This window comes from Gobius niger (assembly GCF_951799975.1).
Source record: "Gobius niger genome assembly, chromosome: 4".
Classification (NCBI taxonomy): Eukaryota; Metazoa; Chordata; class Actinopteri; order Gobiiformes; family Gobiidae; genus Gobius; species Gobius niger.
Genome location: NC_136855.1, coordinates 23,987,336 through 24,003,902, shown reverse-complemented (window position 1 = coordinate 24,003,902; position 16,567 = coordinate 23,987,336). Strand labels below are relative to the sequence as shown.

At 40.0% G+C, this 16,567-nt stretch overlaps 1 protein-coding gene across 5 annotated transcripts in view; it reads right to left on the bottom strand.

Annotated features, from left to right (window-relative positions):
• zfhx3b (zinc finger homeobox 3b) overlaps window positions 1-16,567 on the bottom strand; it is a 219,018-nt gene that overhangs the window by 99,162 nt on the left and 103,289 nt on the right. For 4 of the 5 annotated variants that reach the window (XM_079554550.1, XM_079554549.1, XM_079554552.1 and 1 more), the window contains one exon: window positions 12,085-12,435. The gene's annotated coding sequence lies outside the window, so the exon portion shown is untranslated. Of the gene's footprint in view, window positions 1-3,359; window positions 3,460-12,084; window positions 12,436-16,567 lie in introns of all 5 variants that reach the window. The other variant, XM_079554551.1, reaches the window with a different exon arrangement.

The window sequence follows — 16,567 nt, the reverse complement described above, 5'->3', positions numbered from 1 at the left end:
AAATGCACACACAAGGCACGATGTTACGACTGAAGTAAAATAATAATAATAACGTCAATAACAATAATAATAATAATAATAATAATAATAATAATAATATTAATAATAATAACTTTTGCTAATTAGGTATGATAGTACAATATCATAAATAATTTAGATATTGCCCTGTGTGTGGCACGAGAACACTGTTCACCCAAAGAGGGCTCTCTCAGACCGAGGACGTTGTAGCACTCCACGACTGCACAGTGCCCATCATCGGAAAGATGGGGAGGGAGCGATGCAGCAACACACACACACACAGACACACACACACAGACACACACACACAGAGACACACACACACACACACGCACTCACACACACACACACGCACACACACACACACACACACACTACACACACACACACTGTTTAAAATAGAGAGAGGCAGGGAGAGACCGTGTGGAATAAGGAGAAGGGGTTATGACAGCCAGAGGCGCTGTCTCCTTGCTCTCGATGTGGTTACCCCATATAATCAAACAAACCTATCCACGATGGCACCCTCCTTTTATCTCACCTCCACAAAGTGGATCTACTCGTTTTGCTCGGACCATCGCTACACCAAATTTGTTCATGGTGGTAATGCAACTGTTAAAAAGTGCAACCATTTTTGGCACTATGCAGCATTTGCTTTTAATTTTTAGGCTTACAACTTCAATCATGTGTTTAATAATGTGTAACTAATTTACACAACATTTTATTGGATCATTCCTATTGAAACAATGGCCAAATCAATTGTTTTAATTAAAACGATTGATTAACTTTTGACTGAATATTCAAAAAGTGCTATTTTTTCTGCATGAACATTAAAAATCAATTTAACAAGTTTTGATCAATCATTCATATTTTAATAGAAAATTACAGCTAATACTTATGGGTATACAATTAAAACAGGCCTTCCAATTATTTGTAAAAGGCTATATGTGGGAGACTTGTCCATCATGACAGACAAGACATGAACATAATGCGGTTGTTGACTTCACCAAACGCTATGTCAAGAAAATCAAATGGAATACATCCATGTGACATTCCTATAGCTTTGGCAGGAACTGTTGTAATTAAGCATAAATATGACAATGAGACAAGCCGTAGAGGAGCCAGACACATGAGATGACAGTAAACTATTGTGCACGTCTTTGTTTTGTAACAGTAGACATGGATGTAGAGAGAGTAAGGAGAGGAGGGGAGAGGGGAGTGCTACTGTCAGACGGGGGAGGCAGGGAGGGAGAACACCATACAGGTTTGGCATAAACAATACCTGCCTTACACTGTGCCGACTTCTCAACTCACACACCAAAACACCCTATTCAGATATGTTGCACTTTTATACATTTTATTCAAATAACACCTCATTCTTACTATCTTCTTTATACGACGCTGTTTGTGAGCCTACACTTCCATCCCGCTTCTCTCACAACTCTCACTAAAACAACCCCCACTTTGCTCACGATTCAAAATAAAGCGTGTCTGCCAATGGAACCCACAGCCTGCACAAGCTTTTAAAGTCATCAGGCCTATTTCTTCACACTCCAAACTAAAACCAAAGTCTTAATCTACGCAGATGCTGTCAACCACAAGTGCTTTGTGCGGCTCCCAAAACACGCACACAAGGAGCATACTCTCCTTTCCACCATCTTCCCTGGACTGTTTGCAGGGGGGTTTCCTCTGCTTTCCTTTTTATCTGTGTGCTCACTCCATGACCCCTGTTCCCCCGTTTCTTGCTGTCTGACCCATACCCCCACCCCACACGCACACACTCTCTCTCTCTCTCGCGCACACACACACACACACACCCCTTCAGTTCCCCCAAACGGTGAGCGCCTTGCTTCTACCTTACTATCAAAATCTGCACTTCATTCCCTTCTCTCTTGTGCCAGAAATGTACTATATGACTAACTTGGGATACTGTAGATAAGTGGCTGAGATAGCTTTATTGTTTTTCTTTTTAAAATCTTCGGGTACTATAGTCTACCACTCAAAACTGTCAATGCAAACGCGAATTTTGTTTTAGTAAGGCAAGGTTAAATAGCAGTGTGTTTGTAAACAGCTGCATATTCAAGAAGAGCCTTTCAAGCGAATAAACTATTTTTAGTCATTTATTCTCTCTCAACTAGTTGGGCATCAGCAAATGGCTTCGCACAACGAGTAAAAAGCTAGAAAATGCTGGCTAGTTTGAAGTGGTAACTTTGAAAAGATTGGGTCTGCTTGGGCTCACAATAAAAAAGAACGTTTTGTTTTTCGGTTTGGTCACTTTTTCCTTGGCCAAAACAGTCACTGCGGCGCCCGGTATGGTTGAAGAAAGGTGATATCGGAAGCAGCCTAGTAGGCTACCCTGTGTCTGCAGCATGACAGGCATACTGTGCTGTCGCTACGTCCGCTCTCTGAGCACTTCTTGTCCGCTCGTGCCATGGAAGAAACCGGGGGGCTCTATTCGCCCAACACACTCACTCGCACAAACAACCCTCTAGCGCACGTCCCAAACACACACACATACACGCATATCTTATACTACACATGTCGATCTATTTGAATGTGACTTCGACAGGGAATGGGTGAGAATCTACTTAAAACACTAAACTAAAAGAAAGCGGCAGAAAAATAAAACATGGCCAAAAGCCGGACAAATTGCGATAACGTAAAAAGTGTAGCTGGAGGAACTGAAGCAGGGCGGAGGGATTGGACGAGCACGACTGAACCGGACAACAGCAAAATGTATTTATCAAGAAGATTTAGAAGCAAGCATCGCTTCAGAAAGCCCGACTGGATTTGCCGGTAGAAATGGTCACAAAACAGAGACTGCGAGGTGTGCTCGCCTGCACCGGACAAGCATGGACCCACGGGCTGGACTTGGAGCTCCTTTTCTGGGCTGCGCATACGCGGAGCTTCCGCTGCATTTTGATCGCTCAACACTGTCTTTTTCTATCGATACTGTTTCCTAAACATGCTTCTTGACACCCACAAGCCTTCACTACGTACTCTACAACCCAAAGAATTGCACATATTTGTCTGAAATCGTGTTTTTGTACGATCAACTGCTTGGAGCGGCTCGTTGTCTTTTGCCCTGTTCGTATCTTCCATTCATGAAGAGGAGGACGATCGCTGATGTAAACACAGGTAACGAAATAAACACAATAATGGTGAACAAAAACTAATAACTTGCATGAAATCTAACAGAAATGGAGAGTCTTTTCTCATAACGCGAGATTCGACAGCTCCGCTACGTCGCTGAAAGTCGGACAGAAGGGAGAGATAAGTCCACCGCGAAAAGAATAGGATCGGAGAAACACAGAAAAAGAGACAAACACAAAGTTGAAACTTACAATTTCTTGCTGCCGCTTTGAGATCCTTGCGTTTTAATCCAGAACGGAGATGGTTTAGCTAAAGATCCCATCAAGGCAGTCCCCTTTTGGTCAGTTTGCGCTTAGGGTGGCAAAAGAAAGATCATTGTTGTTGCGGAGTGTAAAAACGAAGTATTAGTTGTTAAAGGCAATATAAAAATAATTTGGATGCAAAGCAGGCGGTGAGTCTTGTGTTAGAGGGAGCGAGGAAGAGGTGAAAGTGAGATCTGATGATTGAAAAGAAAAAACTCTTTGGATCTTTATTCCTGCTAATTAGTTTCCTGCAAAAAATGGCTGTGATTAATTCAGTGCGCATGTGCTTCATTACACAGGCACGAAGGGAAGGGCTAATTAGCCGCCTTCTGGATCAATAAGATTCAGCAAAGGAGAGAGCTCGAGAGAGAGAGGGAGGGAGGGGGAACGAAGAGGAGGAGGGATGGATAGATACAAGCAGAAAACACCAAAGTAATGATCAGGAATTGAAAATATGGAATTAAGAAGAGCGGAAAGTAAGAGTTTGATTAGACGGAAGACAGTCAAAGTTAATAGTTGCGCACGCGGCGTAAGCTGGGCAATGTCCGACGCCACAGACGCCGCGCTTTACTCCGCGTTTTCTCACGTTTTGCGAGCTTTTAGCAGCGAAATAACTTTTAAAAAATAAAACCAGGACGCAGTTATTGAGCGCGCCCCCCGACCCATGCCCGGCTTCCTTTTGTTTTACTCCGCCACTTTTGTATTCTCTTTTTCTCTCTCTGTGTGTGTGTGTGTGAATGTTTTGAATCGAGACAGATAACTGTGCGCGAGCCCGTAGTTCGCACAACTTACCGCGTTCACAGAAGACTTTAGGCGCATCTAGTGCCCGATACAGGAACTATAGTAGGGAAAGCCTATGTGTTATTTCTATATTATCACATTAACAAGCGCGTCGCGTGCGTGCTTCACCGAGGAGCTTTGCGTTCATTTACGATCGGCAGTTCCTCCTGATTATGTTTCTATGATTTGCTTATAGTCACAGTAACAGATCACATTCAGACCATTGCTGTAGATGTGTCAAGAATTTAACAATAGGTCTACAATTTCAATTACATTTTTTTCTCCATTTTTATTATCACAAGAAGTTAAAGTTAAATCTATGATGCATAATGCGGATGGAAAATATTAATAACAAATGTAATAGATGTGAGGTGAAACTTTGCATATAGGTAAAAGGATGTCAAATCAAACAGCGAGGGTTGTAGAAGCTTGTAAGAGGGGGGGAAAAAGAACTATGAAACTATAAACATGGCTTACGTTATACAAATGCAACGTGAGTTTGTGTATTTGAGAAATTCAAATTTATCATAGCCTATTGTTGATCACACTGTTAATGTAAAATGTTATTCAACCAGACAGGCACAGAGCTGTCTTTTTATGCTATAGTGTAACATACAATCTTATAAATAGATCAATTCCCCTCTTTTTGACATTTGAAACTGAATTGGATCATGTAAGTTTATATACATGCGTTTCTGCGTTGAGATGATAAAACAAATAAGCAATACTCGCGTATCAGAAGACTGCGTTGATCAGTTATAACACAACACGTACGCTTTCTATTGGGAGGAGGTTAAGACTGTTTACATGTTCGTTTGCCCGGGCCTTTACGCATCACGTTAACTTTTTTTTTGTGTGTGTGTGAAGGAATTGTTGCGAGGCTATATGGCTGCTTTTACGTGAGTTATCCAAATGAAGATTTTTTTTCCCCCGAATGCTTTCTGATCAATACCACACTACACACTGACATTCGCTAGTTTCTTTGCGCATGGAGGAAGCTGTCTCCCCTTTCCTTACGCGACGTTGTAACTTGTCTCCTTGGAATAAACCCCGAGCTGCAAAAAAAAAAAAATCAACCTTTTGGACTGTCGTTGCTCTTTGTTATGATAATTTTTTTGTTGATACTCTGAAGGGAAGTGGACAATCCCTCAGTGTCAGTGTGCACTTTTTCCAGTGCATGAGTTCCAATAAGACCTGCCCCGCTCAAAAGATGCCAACTTTATTTGTCATTATTTATTTCCTTTCCCAATATACTGTCAATAAAAAGGGGCGTTTCCCCCACAACAATTTCAACTTCATGGATCATCAATGTACTGTGAGCCCATAGTGATTTTAAATTGATGTTACTGTTTTGTTTCATTTTGTGTCTTCTTAAGACTATGTAAATGCCTGAAGGTGGATGATGCACAACACAAAGACGATGTGTTTTTTTTAATTATTATTCTATTTTAAAGGCCTTTGACTCTTAAGGTTAGAGAGGTTATGGAAAGCCCATGGGGACGCAGCGTTTCCACACATCCTTCAAAGCAGCTCTTGAAAAAATAAAATGATCAAGAATCTCTTCTGCTCTCCATCCCTCACATTTTCTCTGCACTTGCTTCCCATTGGCAAAGGCACTCACCTCACCTGCTACAAGGAGATACAGCCTAGAATGGTTATGTGTAGCAAGAATCAGCACAAGAAGCCGAGATGGCACCATGCTCACTTTTTGCGGCTGTGAGAGACAGACCGCGGGAATCTCGAGGATTTGCGACGTGTCTGCTCTCTCGGGAAGGGTAGATTGTAAAAATGAATAGGTTTAAATTCGCGTATGAGAGGAGTTAAAGAGGCTCGGAGATAATAAAAGAGTCTGGTGTAATTTGAGGCTTGTAGGAGGCAGCTTTGAGTGAGTCAGTCGCCTAGAGCCGAACAATGCAAACTTCAGTTTACAAATTTATGCAAAGGCCTGATTGACATAGCTCCATCAGTGACCATATTGCGCGTGGTGGAGCTACATAAAACGAGGAGCAGCCAGACGGAGGCCTGGGTGCTTTTAGGGCCCGTGCGTCTCTGAAAAGGAAAAAGGGGGAACTGACGGGGTCCGGGCTTTTGTGTTAGCACCATTGAATTGCGCCTCTCTGTGGGAAGGATAACTGTCCACGTGCCAGTCTCAATAGGCATACATCGATGAGTGGCATTGCAAATTCAACACAACCTGTGGCTATGACAGCCCGTGGATATGACAAAGGAAGGCAGAGTGGCTTAAATGCAAAATGCTCAGTGGATGTGGGGCACATAAAAGCGCTTGACCATCACTAGACCTCCACGGAACAAAACGGTGAACCGGGGCGCGGGGCAAAGCGCAACAATCGTTTTTAACCACTGCTCCCGCAGATTTAAAGCCACTTTCACGTTAAGTTTCACAAAAAACATTTTTGATTTATTTATAATCATTTCAACCGCAACGTGCACGCGAATTAGGCACACGCACGCGCAGGATAGAGGAAATATAGAAAATACAGTTTAGGTGCAAGGGGAACACTTCTTTTATATAACCTATACGTGTATATAAAGTCTATATGAGCAGATAATAATTTTATAGGCTTCCAAGGTCCAAGGTGAACAGACACTGTCCGTCAGCTATATATTATTATTGCATAATTATAATTATAATTAAAATTAAATTGATTATGATAATAATTATTTAATTTTTATTATTGCCTATTTGCTGGCGCGCTTTTGCATGTTGGGAGTTCTATGTTAACACATATGTATAAAATATTCCTTCCAAAAAATGAAACAAACTGACGTACAGCCACACCAATGTTTCCGTATCCCGCCTTGAACGTTCGAGAGAACTAATTTTTCATTGACTCATGCTATAAAAGTGTACGCGTGAAGTCGATGCAAGTGTTGAGGCGCTCTTGAAAGAGTCTGATGTCCGGCTCCCAGTGCGTCTCGGGTGGATAGGGCAGCGCAGCCAGGTGCAATGGGAGCGCCCTCTTATGTTCAGGCTGTGACCACAGGGATCAAGCAGCACATCTCCTCTTTACAAAAGACCAGCGCCTGCGGTGGAGCTGCTCCGCGCACACGCGCTTCTGTGCCATTCACGCACTCAGAGAACAACTCGCTGTGGCAAGTGATTCAAAGATGGAAAACCCTTGTGCTGAACGTGGTAGCACAAATCCTGGTCAAATAGATTCGAGGTAGGCAACAGATCGTTGCGTGAGAAGCATTTCATGGAATACATTCTCTGGAAGCGCAGCAAATTTTGGAGTCACACGAAGTAAGATGAGCGTAAACAACGCAAAAAACAACAAGGAAAACACGTCATATTGATATAGCCTCAACGTAATAAAGAAAAGGCTTAAAGAAATAATGTTGTTATAGATCAATTAGCTATAGATTAAAATACAAGGGCAATAATATTAATTATGAATTATTATTCAAAGCCTAGACAGTTTACATGAAAGCCCTCTTAGCAATGTGTTGATGTTTTTATTATTGTTAATGTTTGCAATTTTTTTTTGTTTATTGTTTATTTGCTCTTTTTATGAAATATGTGGGCCTACTTGAAAAAATGCAATAGTATTTTGAATTGGGGTATTTAAGTGTGAACATCCTGTGTTAATTCTTTGTGTTTATTTTGTTTATTTCTATTTTGTCGTTTGGAAAGTGAAACACTTTTAGTTTATTTTACTCATTTACACAATTTGTATACAGGCCTAATCGCCACGATGAAATGAAATGTTCCTTCTGTAAAATGTAAGACTTTTTAATATTTAATAAATTGTGATTTATTTATGGACCAGTGGCATTATTTTTTGGTGTCTGTCTCCTGGCAGTTCCTCATCACAAGGTGCTCTTGCGCGTGACTGTGGAGTGTGTGGATGGAGCCTGCAGCACATGTCGGCTATTTGCAGCTCGAGGTGCAGAACCAACATGACCTGATTTTTGTGCTGCAGTTCAGATTTGTGTAAACGATGCGCAGCGTCTGTCTGGTCAGTTTGGCTCATTTACATGAGAAACAAGACGCATATCAATCCTCTTCTGCCACCATTAGACTCTATCTATTATTCAGCAATCACTTTTGACGGCAACCGAAAGGAAGAACGTGCTAACCCAACATCATCAACACAGATCTGCAGCCAGCAAAATGCACAGGTTCTTTTCAGGGAGATGTATCTGACCCCTAAATCACCCATTTATAGGCAAAAAAAAACACGAGGAAAAGGTGCAAGGCTATTGATTTATCTATGATTATTATTATAATTATTATTAATATCATTATTCCCGCTATTAGCCTATTGTTATTATTGAGCTTTTACGCAGGTGTAAAATAATGCAGATGAAATCTGATGTGAATATTGCCTATGTTTGTGTTCCAGTTAGAAAATAGGCCCACTTTTTGAATAGCTTTCAGAGGAAACTTATGGCAGAACAGAGGAAATCAGCATTTATGCCCTCTGAGTGACGTATTAAAATGTTTGTTTTATTTATTATTATTTTTTATTAAACGCAGTAGTCATTAATATGAAGCTTTGGTCACAGAGGTGAACTAATTCTCTTTATGTGTTTTTTAACGCGTTGGTTCACAAAATCAGAGCCCCACGAAAATGTAAGCAACAGAAACATGACCGGTGTTAACCAATCCCGTCCTCAACTCTAGAGAACAAATAGGCTTTCCGATACCGCAGGTGCACTTGTGGACAAATTAAACAACTTGAGTTGCATAAATTCCTCCACATGACGACGTTTAAGAACACGACGAGATGAAAGATGACAGGTGGAAGTCAGTGACACACAAGACACGTGCACATCGAGGATTAAAGCCAGCGGTCAAATCCAAGTGAGTCCTGCGTCACAGCCTCTGGATGCCGTGACTTCAACTCCGCGATATCGCCCTGACTTCTGTTTAGGACAGCGCGTCCGCAAACGAAAACACTGTAAATAACGAGACTGCATTTCCTATGGACACTGACCATTCGAATCAAAGCAGCGAAGTCAAATCTGACAGATAGCGAGAGTGACAAAAGACCAAATAAATCTAAAATACATTTTGAAGCAACACTTTCCTACATTTTAGCTCATAAACTACACCAGCATCAATGACCAAACCAAAGAGCCACGTGATCAACTGAAGCTGCACGCATCAGAAGGAAGAAGCCAAATACTGGAGCCATCAGGAGAGGAGAGGAAAAACTTTCCTTTGGTCAAAGCTTCCCGTGGAAGAATTTTAGATGTTGACCACATCTATTTATCCATATATTTATTTAGTTTCTCAACATAATCCTGTACCAGGTAAGCACAATAGAAATGATTGATAAAACGTTTATCCTGAAGCTGTCAATAAGCTGTGACCAGTAAAACATACCACAAAAGTAAAAAGCATTTAGCTTCATGTGAAACCATTACATGCAAAATACATTTCACAAAACTCCATAAGTCACTCATTTGTCCGACTGCAACGTTAAAAAAAATAAAAAAAATCTCTTGGCACTTGAAATTACACCTGCATTCACCTGCACATGGACCACATGGCCTGATCCAGCTGTGATCCCCTCGCCTTCACGCATTCGTGCACCAATCGACAGACCTCATTCCTGTAGTGAACAATCCCTCAAACATAAAAAGTAGTTTTGTTTAGTTCAGGCCCTTCTCTGGCTGAAATCACAGAGGGGGTTAACCACTGCACTGAGTCAATAATGGAGGTAAATAGAAGCTTGTGGATTTCACTTTTTCTCCTTTCATTTTTATTGTTTAGTTAAGTGTAGGGACTCGTATAGGAATCACTGGGGGTAGTTTACAATTGTCATGTTGAGTCCACCCGAGAATCACAGGATCTGTATTATATATAAGATATTAATCAATTCCGAGTGTAGTAACTTCCCATATTCACAGCATAGTACTACTATTTAAAAGAAATAGCCCATCTATAAACCTGAAAATATAGTAATGTGACCTCCTGTTTGTGGCAGATGAGAAAAGGCATGTTGGATCCGTATTATTTCTATGACAAACCTAACTATTGAGGTGAATTCAGGTTTAATTCTCTCAGAATTATTAGAAAGTCTTTAGAACCTTTGGTAATGAGACACAGAACTGCAGGTCACAAGTGCCCATAGTATTAGGTTGAACTCTGCACATTGTCCCACGCAAGTTTAACAAAACCTAATTATAAAGCAACACACAGCACGTTTAGTGTTAGATAAGCAGTTTACACCAAGAAGCATTTCTTGTATATATGTTTGACCTCATTAATATTCTTTAAAGGTCTCAAAACTAAGGCATTCAATGGATTAGTGTATATTGTCTATACATTGTACAACATTGTATTTCATTTTCTTGCAATAAACTTAGTATTCATTTTGAGTTGTACTGAAGAAAATTAAAATACACTGTCCCATGTCTTGATGCAAATATTCCACATGAGAGATGTATCGTCTAACAAGAATGATAACCTACGTCGTTTTGTCTTTCTTTCTTTCTGATCTTATGTTTTTATATGTACAAATGCATTTCCTCAGGAGGGTGCTGGGTTTGGGCTGTTTAGAATTGTAAATGTGTTGCATAGGCCCTGCTGTCCAATTACATATATCTTTCATGTATGAAATCATGCATGTCTTCCTCTGTACGGGGGGGGTGGGGGGTTGGGGGGGGGGGCACAAAGGGACCAGCCCAGAGTGCCGCCCACATGAAAAATAAGGTCTAGTGTCAGAGCCCTGAAGGCCAGAGAGGGGAGCTGCTCAGTCAGACCTGCCCACTCACACTCCACTGCATCGTGCTGTGCTAGACCAGCTGACCCAGAGCATCTTCATCTCACAGATTTCAGAAAACATTCTACATAGGCACTATACCTGATTTTTTTTCTTCTAGTAGATGAAGACATTTGTTTTGTCCTCCTTTAGTATCTTGTAAACTCAGACATCTCTGTGAAAAACACTGTCATTTGTATCAATTTCATCAACTCTCAGGTTAGTTTTCTAGCATTTCTGTGACAATGACCTTGAAAAGTTACCCTGCAAGTTGTGAAATGTGCCGATAAACACGTCCCAGTGAAGAATCGGGATGTAAAAGGAATGAGTTTGGAATTAACATTTTAATTCAGTTACTTCCTCTTAAATTGTTTGCAATAAAAAAAAATCAGGTATAGAGCCTTTAATCACACCCATAACAAGGAAATACTGATGTGTAGGGCTCAAATGTTACAATTTTTTTTCCAAGAGTTTTAGAAACGTGTAAACATATTTATCACATATTTGAAGAGTTAATTTGCAGATGTCTCTGTTTCCCTTTTTGGTTACACTTTATTTTACACTACCTTGATACATTGTAGCAAAGAAAATTTAGCACATTGTACTCTGCTTTGTAACAACCTGTAATAACTTGTACCTATGCAGTATGTACAAAATGGAATAATGTGTATTAGTACTTTGGAGGTACATGATGAAATAAGGCTAAGGATAGGAGTTAGAGTCTTATTACCTTACGTACCTCTAAACTACAAATACAACTGATTCTATTGTGTATGTAGCACATAGGTACAAGTTATTACACACTGTTACACTTCACATTACCTTGTACTAAATTTGGCTGGTACAATGTATCAAGGGTAGTGTAAAATAAAGTGTTTCCTTTATCTATTTAACACAATTCAAGTGTCGTCCTTCAGTGTCATATTATGATCGCCGCACAGGCACAGTAGGTTGGAAAAAGAAAATCTGCAGATGTATGTGACTGTATGGACTGAAATATTACAGTATTCATCAAAAAAACAAAAAACTACAGGACAGTATATCATGAAGTGACAATTTATGAAATAGCCGTTTACTTTAGTCAGACCCACTGTGTGTTCAAAGCTGGGATGCAGTTGAAGAGCTCATGGCACAGACAGCAGGAGACTTCATAACCTTACCTGATACGGTTGTGGTCTGAGTCCAGCACACAGAAGCCGTTCCAATGCTGTGTCCGTTTTAAGGGGTTGTTTGAAGTCCTTAGGTGGAAAGGTCACACTCTCTGGGTCACAGCAGGTTGGTCAAAGCCATGGTCGGTGATACTTGCTATTGCTAATGTGCTGACTTTTGTCTTCTTTGTGTTCACAGAAAATAATTAAATATAAAGCTATCAATGTGGTGCCTGGGCACCTGAAAGGTTTTGGTGATATTCTCCTAGAATTCCAGGTATTTCCAGGATTTCCAAAGCTATATTCTTTGGGATTTAGGGACTCCCAGGTCACATGAAGAGACAGTCAAAAGAGAATCATCACCTGAAAGAAAGCACAAAAATAAACTGGTTAGAAGGATGTTTGGAAGACATTAAAGAGTGACAGTTTTACTCATCATAAAAGTGAAGCTACTATTGCAGTATCCCAACCAAAATACATCATAATGAACGTCTCTCAAAGAAACAAACCAAAGCAGTAGGATTCCCTTCAACTTCAGAAATAATTAGCTGTTTGGAAACTGAAAAAATAATTATAGGTACTGTATGCTATAGAATTATACTATGAAATATCTCTTATAATTAAAAAATGTTAATAGCAAATCAGTTGCTGTTAATATTTTCCATTGTTAGTACAATTGCAGAAAGTAAATCGTTGTGAGCTGAACAAGACGTATTCCTGTATAGACATATTTAATTGACTGCTATGCAGAGGATCACTCGTATGTGACAACAAAGTCCCTTAGACAATACATATTTATTCGCTGTCAATTCCAGTTAAAACATGGTAGAAGAAACTTTGAATTCCTCATGGGATGGGCCTGCTTTGTGCAGACTGACAAAAATGCGCTTGTCATATGTTTCAATAATTCCATCGCGACTCAAATTCGGTTCAGAAAACAGGCACGAGAGTCAGGCGTTTGTGATAGCTGAAACGCTCTTTTGAAGCCTCTTCTATTTGGAAACTGTGCATGATTATTTTTACCTCTGTGGTTAAAACCCATGTTTAATTGTTCCCAAGAGTTCTTACCGGTGGTGATTAGGAGCTCTGGGAGCAACATTTAAAACTGCTACAAAAATAACTGAACTTTTGGCCACTGGTCTACACGAGTGACAGCAGGCAGATATTAGTATTTGAGTTTATTCAGTGTTTAATACTTTAGTTCTAAAGCAAACAGAGCATATTTTACACATTGATTGTTTGCAGTTGTTTACTAGACAACATGAGTCCACAAAAGATGCATACAGTGGCGGAGAAGTTACAACAGATCCTGTTAATTTGTTGTCTCAGTGCTTTAAAGGGCACGACTTACAGGTTTGTCGGTGCGACCTGTGGGAGTGAGTGTGTCGGATCAATAGCCCACCCACAGCAGAGCCGCGGGCCATCCCTGACCGGGCTATTGATTAGGACTGGCTCAGCTGCCAATAGCAATGTGCAGGATGTGACACCAGGCTTAGACAGAGCTGAGGAAAGGGGATTCTGAATTGCCAGTGGCAGCCCCACAGCACACCGCAGATAAAAGTCAATTCCACTTAACCAAATCACTGACAACTAAATAGTTAGCAGACAGAAGAATGCCAGGAGTCTCTGATGGCAGCAGCTGGATGGCTTTGGGGATTTCCTCCACTCTGACCTGTGTCACAAAGCTCAATAGGCCATGGGAGAAACACAGTGACTTAAGCATGTGTGTAAGCAGCATGACCTTTCACTATCTTTAATCTGATCACTTATCAGGACATAAGTACACTGTTTTAGATCGTCATTAAGGTCAGGGCATTTGGATCACACAGCTGGAATGACAGATGTTGATGAAAAGTTTTCTACAGCATTTACAGTATAAAAAATACACACTAATATATCTGTTGTATGATAGACAGAAAGGCCAAACTGAGGGCTGTCGGACAGACTGGACACTGGCTCGAGTTCACTGTGGTCAGAATAGGATACTTTATCTCCTCATAGGCCATCAGGGTCATGGATTGGGAATTTGGGAAAGAAAGATACAGCTATATATATAAAACTATATAACTACATTTCTAATAACTAATATATATATATATATATATATATATATATATATATATATATATATATATATATATATATATATATATATATTTATTTATTTTTTATTTTTTTCAAAATCACAATTATTATTTATAGCTGTAAACTATTCAAATTGATCTGTTTTCAAGTATTTGGTAGTGTATGAATAAAACACATTCTTATTATTTGCCAGCTGCATGTGCAAGCTGAGTTCACGTCTGTGTAAACCCTTTATGTACATACTAAAGGAGTCCTGACGCTCGTTAGATCTTCTCTCGCGGCAGTTGCTTGGCACCGTTCATATTAAATCACAATAATGGCAGATGAGCAGCCACAGTACACAGACAGGCGCTTATTTGAAACTGCTTTTTATTACACTTTGTTCCATTTAATCAAAAAAAAAAGTGAAAAGATAACCTAGTTTAAAAAATCCCAGATAAACAGCAACCATTGCATCTTTAAATAATAGATGATCTGCTGCCTCTTACAGACGGGAATATAACTGAAAATAATTGAAGACAACAATGTCCTATAAGCGCAGCATTCGAGCAGTGCTGATTCAGAGCCCTTCAGAACTTCAAACATTCACTCATAAACTATGGATAATCCGTGGAAGAGAGACATGCTTCTGTTTACAATTTCCGTCTAATTAAAGCAACGGCGGCGAGGTCCACCTTTGTTAAAGTTGATGTGTATGTTTGTTAGACCTCCCCGCAAAAGTGTACCACCGCACAAATTAGGTGCAGAACACCAAACAAAACAAACAATAACAGTCAAATATGATCTGCAGTCAAGGAATAAATATTTCACCTTCATCTGTGTCTGACACACTTTCACTCAAGAATAAAGGATTCCTAATAACTAACTTGGATTTAAAAGGGTGACCTTTTGGACCTGTATTAATTCACAGGAAGGTGTGAAAAATTATATAGTGTGACATTAAACAAACTGTGCCTTCCACAGTGTAGATTGAAGTATAGTATAACTAACTTTAAAGAGACAAGTTAGAAACAAAATCAGGGCAATGGTGCAAATACTCAAATCTTTGGTTGTATATTATGATTATTATCAAAACAAAAGCTCCTAATATGATTGTGAATAGTGAATAGATAGTTCTAAGGTTCAGTTCAATTCAGAATAGACCGAAAAGGTGGTATTATGTTTGCACCTATAACAATACTCAACCAGGTAGGGCCTTTATCGTAAACTCTTACAATAAGAGGCCAGACGTTTTATTGAATGTCACTAAAACATGGACCAAATACTGCCAGGTACATGGGGATAGCTGTGAATGGACGTCTGTCTATATCATAAGCCAATGTTTGACTGTATAAGGCTACATGTGAGGAGCAGTGAAATTAGGTGAGCGTGGGGCTGATGAAGGTGAGCTTTTCCCATTTTCCCCGGGTAAAAAGGTCAACACGGCTCTGTGTGTCTAAGAGGGATAAGGCAGGCCGGGATGATTAATCACTGGACATAATAAAGGCTCACACCATGAGCGCTGCGTCCAGCTGATTCAGGGATATGATTGGGCCCGATTAGGAAGGAGAAATAATCACTCCTAACACCGCATTCATAGGCCACTCATAATGATATCTTCTGATTGGAGCTTGGAGAAGATAATAAGGATGGCCTTCAAAATGGACTCCCAAGATTATTTCTTTAACTTCATAACACGTGGCTATGGGGCCTGGGTGCAACAGATTTGAGGATTAAGACAAAATGACCTTTCACGTTATGCAGCCATGTTTAAAAGATGAAGTTTACAGTGATTCATAACGAAACGACATTTGAAAAACAGCACAATGCTCTTTGAGGTGGCCATACAACAGGCCAAAACCCCCTGGTGAGGGATTACTGCGCCTGCGAATGCACCAGGGGTTGGACAGTCCAGTCAGTTGGGGAATATTAGTGAAAAAATATTTATCACATTTAAATCAATCAGGAAGGACACAAGTCAATGTCCCACAAAAAGGGCAACTAGCATTAGTCTTACATCTTTAGCATTAGTTAGGAATTTAGTAAATGATTGACCATATTAGTACAGTTCTGCAAACATATTACATTGAAAATCATTTTTATGAGAGAGAGGACTCACATGGCCCTCACCAGCAGATGCATCATTCATTGCAAATCACTCTTTTCTCTCTTTTTGAATGAGGTCAGTAACGCCTGTCAGCTAAAGCCCAAATGTTGAGCACGGCATGGGTTTGTATTTCAACTTAAGTGTTGTCATAGCCAGCCTCGGTGTCTATCAAACCCTCCCATCTCACTGTTCTTTACAAAAAATAAATATCTGTCAAAAATGGCAAGGTGTCACTTGTTTCAAATGCAAACCAGCATGTTTAAAAGATTTGCTTCAATCAAATGATATCACATTGGAACTAGAGCTGTACACTTGTGTCTTACA